An 11,538-nucleotide genomic window follows, 5' to 3' on the forward strand; every position below is an offset into this window, starting at 1 on the left:
TTATTTGTTGTCTCTATTAATTTTGCGTATAACTAAAGAGGAGGATCATAAGAAAGATATCTTCTGTAGTGTCATAGACCAACCGAAGGCCCTCAACCAGCCTGCCCTTCAAATCAGTGCTGACGGGTTGAGGAGGAGGAATTCCTTGGAACTCAGCTCTGTTGAAAAGTGTTCAAGTAGAGGTTAAATAAACGACATATTATCTTCTTGAGCTTACAGTTTTAGATATTAACTTGTCGTTAACATTAGATGATGTTCCTTAAGAGGAGGGACCAGCACTGCTTGATTTTATTTGTGCAATGTTTCAACATCATGCATGTTTTGATGCTTAGTGAATTTGAATCACATGTTAACAGTATATTCTGGCCATCATGAAATCTTTTTGCTTACAAATAGCCTGTTTTATACCAAACTACAACCCCAAATTAACCTGCTCATAATTGAGGTCTCAGCCTCATCTCCTCTATTCTGAGCTTGCTTGTTTCAAGAAGCAAAACTTACAGATGACATGAATATTGGAATAATGCTATATTGAAGTATCAAGGTTTAAAAGTAAATCTAAAATATAATAAGTAAAAATACACTTATGTGTAGATTCAACCAGCTTTTTTTTGTTTTTGTTGGTTGGGGGTGGGGGTTACGGATATGGTTAGTGCTTGAACGCACAAGTTAGGAAATCCTTCCCTAAGCACTTATATAAAGTAGCCACCCAGTCCCTCTCTGAACATTACCCCATTTTAATACACTTCTTAGGGGACAGTGGTGGTTCAGTGGTAGAACTCTCACCTTCCATACACAACCACCAATGATCTGATCCCATTGTGCATGGGGTCCTTATGAATTGGGGGCTGAGTCAGCAGCTAACAACAATACTCTTTATAGAACCAATTAGAGTCTCGTTGCTTTCCTTATTTATTTATTTATATGTTTATTGTCCTGATATTGAAATGTAATCCATTCAAGCAAAGATCTGGTCTTCTTATTCACAGCTACACCTCCAGACCAAGAACAATGCCAGGCACACAGCTGACCATTCAGCCTTTTGTCCTTTTTCTGGCTCACAACTCAGATGTAATGGCAAGGTTCCACAGGCTATCTTGGATCTGAGATGAGTTGAAGGTGGAAACCTTGTGTTAATCTAGTAGAATAGAAAGGAGTTGGAGTTAATGATGAGGACATGCAATATACTTCCTACCTCCAGATTTATTTTACACAAGATAAAATGAACATAATTTATTTGTGGTTGTTAGCTGCCATTGAGTTGGCCCCGGATTCATGGTGACCTATGCACGACAAAAGGAAATGCTGTCCAAATAGGTTTCAGCTTAGACTGTTGTGATCTATAGAATTTCCTTTGGCTGATTTTTGGAAGCAGATCACCCAGGGTTTCTTCCAGTCTGTCTTAGTCTGTAAGCTCTGCTGAAATCTGTTCAGCATCATAGCAACATACAAGCCTCGACTGACAGATGGGTGGTGGCTGTGCACGAGGTGCATTGGATGGGAATTGAACCCAGATTTCCTGCATGGAATGGAGTCCCTGGGTGGCTCAAACAGTTAAGCACTCTACTACTAGCCAAAAGGTTGGTGCTTCAAACCCACCCAGAGGCACCTCAGAAGACAGGCCTGGCGATCTGCTTCTGAAAGTTCGTAGCCTTGAAAACCCTATAGAGCAGTTCTACTCTGCACACATGGGGTTGTCATGAGTCGGAATGGACTTGATGACAGCTAACAACAACTCCCCCGTAGAAGACAAGATTTCTGCCACTGAATCATCATTGCCCACAAAACTTATTTAAGTCTTTCTTATTCAGAGATATTCTGGTCTATCTGAAACAGATCCTATTCTGGCTGAAACAGCTACTAATACTGCAAGCCTTAAAGGATTTCACTAGAGGGAAGGAGAGAGGGAGAAGGGTTGCCCTAGCAAAGAAAATAGCACTCTATTGAGGGATTTTATAATTTTACCTTTATTTTCATTTTGGTTTTTTTAATATAATTTTTGTTGTTGTTGTTTTTGAAAATATACAGAAATATGAAACGTTTCACAAATTTGCGTGTCATCCTTGCGCAGGGGCCATGCTAATCTTCTCCGTTTCGTTCCAGTTTCAGAATACGTGCTGCCGAAGTGAGCAGGCCTTTGGTTTTTTTCAAAAGCCTCTGGTAATATCCCTTGTGGTCCTCATCCATTTCAACAAACTTTGACATCAAGAGAGCAGTTGAGCTCAGTAATTAAGGGTGGGGGGGCTCTAGAATCAGACTATATATATTAATATCCCAGCTTGGCCTCTTATGAGCTGTGTGATTTTTGAGCAATTATTTGAACTTTCTCAGTTCCTCATCTGCAAAGTATAAATAGTGCTAACACTCACATCATAGGGATTTTGTGAGGATTAAATTAGTAAAACACGTAAAACTCATAGAACAGTGCCAGGTTCACAGTAAGTGCTCAGGAAATGTTACAAAGAAATGTGACTGTTGCATTCAAGACTGCCTTGCTGTCAGTTGTGTGTTGAGGTCTGTGCTCAATCTGGGAACACAGAAATAAATTACATTCTTACCCTCAAGAGGAGTCCCTGCGTGGGGCAAAGGATTAAGTGCTTGACTACTAGCTGAAAGGCTCGTGGATTGAACCCACCAGAGGCACCTCAGAAGACAGGCCTTGTGCTCTGTTTTTGAAAGGTCACAGCCTTGAAAACCCTGTGGAACAGTTCTACTCTGCATACGTCAGGCCACCGTGAGTTAGCATTGACATGATGGCAGCTACCAACAACAACAACCCTCAAGAAGTTCGCAGTCCAGTGGCCTCTGGGAGAAAATATATTTGCATTTGGGTGATGATTCCTTTTGTGGTTGTCTGTCCTGTGGACCATCCCACACCGAGCAAGCGTAATTACAGAACTGAATCAGCAGGTAAATTTCCCAATTTAAAGCACGCCCCATTGCTAAGAAGAGATTCCCCTAGCATGGTACACGGGACAATTCTCATAGTAATGTCATGAGAATGTCCCCCACAAAATAGAACAATACAGACTGGCTCTCCATATCTTCAAGTTAATGATAACTCCACTTTAGGGAGACCTGAAAATGAATAATAACAAAGTATAGCCATGTTAAAAGCATTACTATTATTGCAATTTGTGCAAATGTCAAATTATATTTTATAAGCTTTTAGAAAGAATTTCTGCACTGTGGAAAAAAAATGACTAACCAATTTCAACATAGCTTCTACCGCCTATTCATATGTTTATACTGAGAGATACTTCCTCTGTTGTTCACATGATTTTTCACCAGCCTCCACTTTGACTTAGAAATATTAGAGGAAGTTACCAAAGTATTACAAGTTTGTGAGTCTTTGAAAAAGGAAAATATTTCCTATACAAAAAATATTATAAATGTAGCCAGCCAACCTCACCTACAACATGCCTGAATATAGCACTAATAACACCGTAGACATCAACACTGCTCCAAGCTCTCGCTGGGATAACACATAAAGGATTCTAACTTGAGATGAATGGAATTATATTGTCTTTCTAACACACTCTCAACAATCACTAGCAATCATTATATTGTGACCTGAATAAAGAGTTCCAGCTACCTGGAACGTGGGTTAAGGACAATAGGAAAAGGATGAGGGGGGCCTCAAAAGTTCTTGGTTCTGCATCTGCTCCTAAATACCTTTCTTATAGGATCCCAAGAGCCACCCATATATTCCAGTTCTACTACCCTTACTTATTGCTTGTGACCAGGGTCTGTCTCCTCAAAGCCACTGCCATGTAAAATAGAAGTTTCTCTCAGTCTCTAATCTCTGAACCAAGTGCACAGTCCTTTGGAGCAGTGGTTTTCAAAAAACAAATAAAAATTTTTAAACTATGATTGTTATGGGTTGAATTGTGTCCCCCCCAAAAATAATGTTGAACTCAAACAGATATTTGTACACCAAAGTTTATTGCAGGAATATTCGCAATAGTCAAAAGGGAGAAACAACCCAAGTGTCCATCAACAGATAAATGGATAAACAAAATGTGACATATACATTAAATGGGATATTATTCCACCATAAAGAGAATGAGGTTCTGATCCATGCAATGACATGGATGAATCTTGAAAACATTACATTGAGTGAAAAAAATCAGGCACAAAAGGACAAATACTGTATGATCTCATTTATATAAAATACCTAGAACAAGCAAAAATGCATAGAAGCGAAAGGTTATTAGTGGTTACCAGAGGCTGGGGAGAGGATGGAATATGGAGTGATTGCTTAATGGGTACAGTGTTTTTGTTTGAGATGGTGAAATGTATCAGATCAAGTAGTAATGATAGTTGCACGACATTGTGAGTGTGATTCATGCCACTGGCTTAAATTGTTAAAATGGCAAATTCTGTGCTGTGCATATTTACCATGGATCCCTGGTGGCACAGTGATTAAGAACTCAGCTGCTAACCAAAAGGTCAGCAGTTTGAATCCACCAGCCACTCCTTGGAAACCCTACGGGGCAGTTCTGCTCTGTTCTATAGGGTTGCTATGAGTCGAAGTTGACTCAACTGCAATGGGTATATTTTACCACAATTAAAAGAACAAGATATGATTAAGTTCTAACCACCATTCATTACCTGTGAATGTGACCTTATTTGGAAAGAGAAGTCTTTGTAGATGTAATTAAGTTAAGATGAGGATGGGGATGGGCCTCGTATGACTGGTGTCCTTATAAGAAGGGAAGAGATACATACACAGTGGCCATGTGAGGACAGAGGCAGAGATATGCATTATGCTGCCACAAGCCAAGGAACACCAAGGATTGCCAGCAGCCAGCAGAAGCTAAGAATAGGAGTGTGGCCCGACAGGCACTTTGGTTTTGGACATCTGGCCTCCGGAAGTGTGAGAGAATAAATTTCTGTTGTTTTAAGCCACCAGCTTGTGGTACTTTGTCACCACAGCCCTAGGAAACTAAGACAATGACTCACAGCAATAAAGGTCTTTTACATCATGATGAAATATAAATATTCCTACAGACACTCCTCGCTTATCAACTCTCTTATCTGATGTTTTGCATTTAGGACAACTTTGGAATTCTCAGGCAGCACCTCCAACGGTCTGGGCCCCATACGAGCTGTGGCAGAGTCCAAGGCACCCTCCATGGGTCACCCAGAACGATATACCGGAGTCCCCAGCAACAACCAGGCCAGGCAAGGGTCAATCACCGGACGCCTTCTCCTGTTTATCCTCAACGTCTTGGTCTGGCCACAGAGGGTGCAGGGCGACATGAGGTTGCGGGCCAGGCATGGAGAGGCCAGGTGAGGGCTTGAAAGTGGGAAGCGGAGGAGAAGGAAGGGGGCCCTGGAGGGCTGTGGGGCAGGGGCAGAGGAAAAGCAGGGTCCCCGGCCAGGGCAGGCAGCAGGTGGCGGGCGACACCAGATCACCACCACTCCCACCCTGTGCGGGCTCTGAGGTGGTGGAAAGGTGTGGTGGGGAAGGGGGTCTGCCACTCCACACACATTCCAAGACACATCAGGGGTGCCGGACAGGCAGTGAATGACCAGGGGGTAGAGGGAGACCCTGGCACCAAGGCAGGCGTGGCCCCCAATTCGCACATAATGCACATTTCACATAACAACCTGGTCTTTGGAACCTAACCAAGTCCATAAGTGAGGAGTGGGTGAACTTAATTGAAACAAAAGCTTTATGAAGCAAAATTTATCCTATTATGAGATATGTTGTTGTTAGTTGCCCTCCAGTTGATTCCAACTCACAGGGACCCCGTGTGATATACACATTAATATTTTCTATCCCATTTTATTCTATTAAAAAAATGTTTGTTACAGTCCGTAAATTGATTTCATGACAAGTATACAAATTATATACCCACAGTTTGAAGAACTCTGTTTTGAAGTTTTGTTTTTAAATAATGAAAGCTTAAAAATAATAATAGTTTAAAACTAGCAAAGAGGAAAAAATCACAAAATTTCAAATCATTTCAAAATGTCACTCTACTGGACCTTTAATTTACAGGTAGTCCCCAACTTAAGACCGGGTTCCATTCCAATGACTCTGTTGTAAGTTGGTTCTGAAGTAAATTGAATACCTCATTATTTTTTAAGTTTTCATTGTTATTGCCTTTTATTGTCAGTATCTTATAAATCTGATCTTTATTTGTCTTTAGGGGTTGGAAACATTGCATATAAGCTTACAGATATATTTTAATACATACATACATAAGCACACACACACACACAAAATACACAAAATAAAATTTACTCTGACAATAAAAAAGAGTTAGATGACTTAGCATTTTGTCAGTTGTGGTAATAACTCTGCTTGTAGAAGGTTCTGGGTGATCTAGATTATCCCTGGGACTGGGGATGGAGTTTCTAGTTAGAAAATTCGTGACAGTTGTCAGCATGATCTTTTTCATTTTTCTTCATATATTTCACAGTAACATCTCACTTCTTCCAGAATCTGCCTATCAATTTTAGCAAAGCGGTCAGCATTTGGGTCCATGTTTTCAAGCAACAAAAGCCCCTGATTTAGGTTAAAAAAAACTCCAGCTAATCCTTTTACTCAAAATTTTTTTGACAACTTCTCTCCTTCCTCATCCTCATTATTTCTTTCTTCTTCTGCATTTCTTTCCTCTTCCAAGTCCATTAAGTCCTGATCTGTCAATTCCTCTTCTTTGTGACCTATGAGCTGTTCCACATTGGCAATATCAAGTTCTAAATTCAGCATTCTTGCCATATGGATGATTTTTCCACCGATCCCTTCCATCAGGAAGCCCTGGTGGCTCAGTGGTGAAGAGCTCTGCTGCTAACCAAAAGATTGGCATTTTGAATCCACCAGCCACTCCTTGGAAACCCTGTGGGGCGGTTCTACTCTGTCCTATAGGGTCACTATCAGCTGGAATCAACTCAACAGGTTTTTCTTTTTTTTTCTTCCATCATATTATCCTGATCGAATACTTAGAACGTGTTCACATAACTCAGCATTTTTTTCCACATTCTCTCCATGCATTTTCCAGTAACATCAGGAAGATATACAAACGATAAGGTGTACAAAAAAAAAGACAGCCATAAGTGCTGTTCGTCTTAACTTGAATATGACGTAAGTCAAGGACTACCTTTTGACTGCTTAGGTTTTGAAGCTTTTTTCTGTTTTGGAAATTTTCCACTTCATGAGACTTGGAGCAGACAGACCCCACCTCCTACTACAAAATTCCCATCGTCCAAATACCAACTTTCACCAGCCCCTAGAACTGAGAGATAGGCACATAACCTTTCCAGATCCTTGGTCTGGAGCAGGAATTCATTCTGGCAGCATAAATAAATTTAGCCACAGTGACCATAGTGTAACAGTACATGTTGTTCAGTGCCAAATGGGCTTAGGTCTCAGTTGCTGTACTCAGTACCCAGCAGGAAGGGGCAGTATCTGCATCCAGATGATGTTGAGTGGTTTGGTTTTAGCTACATTCCTTATCCCCAACCTCCTTTGGTTCTTCCATTTCCTGTGTCTGATTCTCCAGCCTTTCTGGCAATTCATTTTCTGCTTAAATCTGCCATAGCCTGAGTTAGTTTCCCTTGTTTGCTATCAGTTGCAATCAATTTCCCCAGGGTTTGTTAAACATTAGGGATTTTAGCTCTGCTTTAATGCAGAAGGTGGGTATTTTGGCAATTCCTTACAAAATTTGGATTAGAGGCCCAGTGAAGGAAGGGTGGGGAACCCTGAGAGGTGAAAGTTTTACTGTGAGACTGAGAACACTGCTGGTGAGCTAAGTAGAGGAAGGAGAAGAAGAACCAATCTTAGAGGGTTTCCACTTTCCTTGCTCAACTAGCTTCCCTCATTATTTCCCTTTTCACTGTCAAACATCCTATTTGAGGATAACAAAAGACCAAGGTTCAATGAAGAGAAAAAGGAAGACAGACACAGGCAATGAAACGAAAGTGATTCCTAGCTGCAACACTGGGGAATAAAAACAAGCTATTAAGACCGCTCCCTGAAATAGCCTTTCACATGCAAGAGGCCAGTCCTGCATATATATAAGTAGAGAACTGTATGTGAAGTAAAAATATATCCAATGCCCATGAGCATCATCTAAAAGTCAGTGTGAAGAAAGGTATATTTTTACATATACATATACTTTTGTCACTAGACTGTGAGATCTAATTTGATGCTTCCCAGTTGAGGCTAGTACAAATTCTCTGGGTTGATTCATCCATATGGTACCTCATTTTCTGTACAGTTTCTAGTCAATATGCTTGAAACAAAGAGTACCCAAATACAAAGATGCAGATTTGTTAGAGAGAACACTCATTAATTGGAACATTATGTTTAGACATTTCAACTATCCTCATTGCACAAGGGATTTCAGGCTAAATATTTTGTGTGTAAATCCAGGACAGGCATGTTGAAAACTTTAACTCACACTCAAAAGTCACCAATCTACTAAATCTGCTCTGGATTAGCACACGTGTGTTAGGTTGTATTTTGAGTCAATCTCTTTGGAGATATAAGCGAGAGAGGCGAACAGAGAGACAGGGAGACCTCATACCACCAAGAAAGCAGCACTGGAGCAGACTGCATCCTTTGGACTTGGGGTTGAGAAGCTCCTAGACCAGGAGAAAATTGATGACAAGGACCTTCCCCTAGAACCCGGAGAGAGAGAGAAAGCCTTTCCCTGGAGATGGCACCCTGAATTCAGACATCTAGCCTGAGAGAGAATAAATTTCTCTTTGTTAAAGCCATCCACTTGTGGTATTGCTGTTTTAGCAGCACTAGATGACTAAGACAGTGTCCAAAGTATGTGAGACAAAATCTCACCATATTTGCTTCTAAGGAGCATTCTGGCTGTACTTCTTCCAAGACAGATTTGTTCATTCTTCTGGCAGTCCATGGTGCATTCAATATTCTTCACCAACGTCATAATTCAAAGGCATCAATTCTTCTTTGGGCTTCCTTATTCATTGTTTTGCATGCCAAAGCTGAACACTGAATAAGGAAAATGAATAATTGAAGGGTTATCACAGTTAAAATAATTTAAAGATTTTAATATTTTATTCATTTTAATGGAGCCCTGGTGGAACAGTGGTTAACAGATTGGTTAAGAGAGGAGTTAAGGTTGCTAACCAAAAGGTCAACAACTCAAATCAAAAAGCCACTCCTTGGAAACCCTATGGGTCAATTCTACTCTATCCTATTTGGTCACTATGAGTTGGAATCAACTCAATGGCAATAGGTTTATCCAATTTAACATTTTATCAGATGTTTGTAATTCTGTGTTACTTTATTAAGAAAGGTAAGCCCAGAATCTAAGCAGGTTTAGAGTCTCAAGAAATGAAAAGTGAAATCATTTCTATTTCCAGAAGAGTCAAAAGTTAACTTTAGAATTATTTCAGGTGATTAATTACCTGTGTGGCTATGGCTGACCAGCTTTGTGAGTGCTGGACCAGATGAAAGAAGGTAAGAATAGATCATACTTATTAGACACTAATGCAAAAGAACCACCACTCATCTGTCAGTTTGTCGTACTGTGATGCCTTGCGTGTTGCTGTGATGCTGGAAGCAATGCTACCAGTATTTCAAATACGAGCAGGGTCACCCATGGTGGACAGGTTTCAGAGGAGCTTCCAGACTAAGACAGACTAGGAAGAAGGACCTGGTGGTCTACTTCTGAAAAAAATTGGCCGTTGAAACCTTATGAATAGCAGCAGAACATTGTCTGGTATAGTGCGGGAAGATGAGCCCCTCAGGTTGGAAGGCACTCAAAATATGACTGAGGAAGACTGGCCTCCACAAAGTAGAGTCAACTTTAATAACATGGATGTTCAGGACCTTCATTTGCTGATGTGGCACAACTCAAAATGAGAAGAAATAGCTGCAAACATCCATTAAAATCAGAATGTGGAATGTACAAATTATGAATCTAGGAAAACTGGAAGTCATCAAAAATGAAATGGAACCCATAAACATTGATATCCTAGGCATTAGTAAGCTGAAATGGACTGGTATTGGCCATTTTGAATCAGACAATCATATGGCCCGTTATGCCAGGAATGACAAATTGAAGAAGAATGGTGTGGCATTCTTTGTCAAAAAGAGCATTTCAAGACCTATCCTGAAGTACAACACTGTCAGTGATAGGGTAGTATCCATAAGCCTCCAAGGAAAACCAGTTATTCAAACTATTATTCAAATTTACACACCAACCACTAATGCAAAAGACGAGGAAATTGAAGATTTTTACCAACTTCTGCAGTCTAAAATTGATCAAAGATGCAATCGGGATACATTGATAATTACTGGTGATTGGAATGCAAAAGTTGGAAACAAATAAGAAGGAACAGTAGTTGGAAACAAATAAGAAGGAACAGTAGTTGGAAACTATGGCCTTGATGATAAAAATGATGCCAGAGATCAGTTGATAGAATTTTGCAAGACCAACAACTTCTTTATTGAAAACACCTTTTTTCAACAACATAAACAGTGGCTATACACATGGACCTCACCAAATGGAAAACACAAGAATCAAATCGACTACAACTGTGGAAAGAGATGATGGAAAAACTCAATATCATCAGTCAAAACAAGGCCAGGGTCCTACTGTGGAACACACAATCAATTCCTCATGTACAAGTTTAAGGAATTGACATGTGATCAGGAGGGATCAGTCCTTGGAGAAGGACATCATGCTTGGTAAAGTAGAGGGTCAACAAAAAAAGAAGAAGACCCTCAATGAGATGGATTGACACAGTGGCTATAACAATGGGGTCAAGCGTAACAACAGTTATGAGGATGGTGCAGGTCGGGGCAGTGTTTCGTTCTGTTGTACAGAGGGTCACTATGAGTGGGAACCGGCTCGACGGCACCTAACAACAACAAAGAAATCTGAGAAGAAACAGATAACCTAAATAACCCTATATCTTTTAAAGACATTGAATATGTAGATATAAAACTTACAACAAGGAAAATCTAGGTCAAAATCACTTCACTGATGAATTGTTCCAAACACTGAAGGAAAATAATATCAATTCTACATAAACTCTTCCAGAAAATTGAAGAGGAAAGAATACTTCCCAACTCATTCTGTGTGGCCAGTATTACCCTAATACCAAAACCAGACAAAGACATTACAAGTAAAGAAAAGTGGAAACCAAATCTAAAAGATTTAACATGCCAAAAGTTGGTGAGGCTATAGAGCAACTGAAACTCTTACTCACTGCTGGTGGGAATATAAAATTATCTAAGCACTTTGGAAAACATTTTGGAAATTTCATAAAAAGTTAAGTCTATCCCTACTGTATGACCCAGCCATTCCACTCCTAGGTATTTACACAAGAGAATTAAAAACATATTTCTATGCAAAGATTTGTATATGAATATTCATAGCAGCTTTATATATAATAGTCAAAGGTTGGAAACAACTCCAATGTTCATCAAAAGGTGAATGGATAAATAATTTTGACATATCCTTTCAACGGGATACTACTCAACAATATAAAGAACTAAACTATTTCTACATGCTACAACATGGATGAAACTGAAAATAATTA

General features: G+C 39.9%; 1 non-coding gene across 1 annotated transcript; it reads right to left on the reverse strand.

Moving 5' to 3' along the window:
• Nucleotides 1-2,026: 2,026 nt before the first annotated feature.
• On the reverse strand, nt 2,027-2,133 carry LOC111822035 (U6 spliceosomal RNA). Its single transcript, XR_002825321.1, has one exon. It is a non-coding gene; the product is annotated as a U6 spliceosomal RNA (small nuclear RNA).
• Nucleotides 2,134-11,538: the final 9,405 nt, after the last annotated feature.

The sequence above is a fragment of the Trichechus manatus genome, unplaced genomic scaffold, assembly GCF_000243295.1.
Source record: "Trichechus manatus latirostris isolate Lorelei unplaced genomic scaffold, TriManLat1.0 scaffold00121, whole genome shotgun sequence".
Classification (NCBI taxonomy): domain Eukaryota; kingdom Metazoa; phylum Chordata; class Mammalia; order Sirenia; family Trichechidae; genus Trichechus; species Trichechus manatus.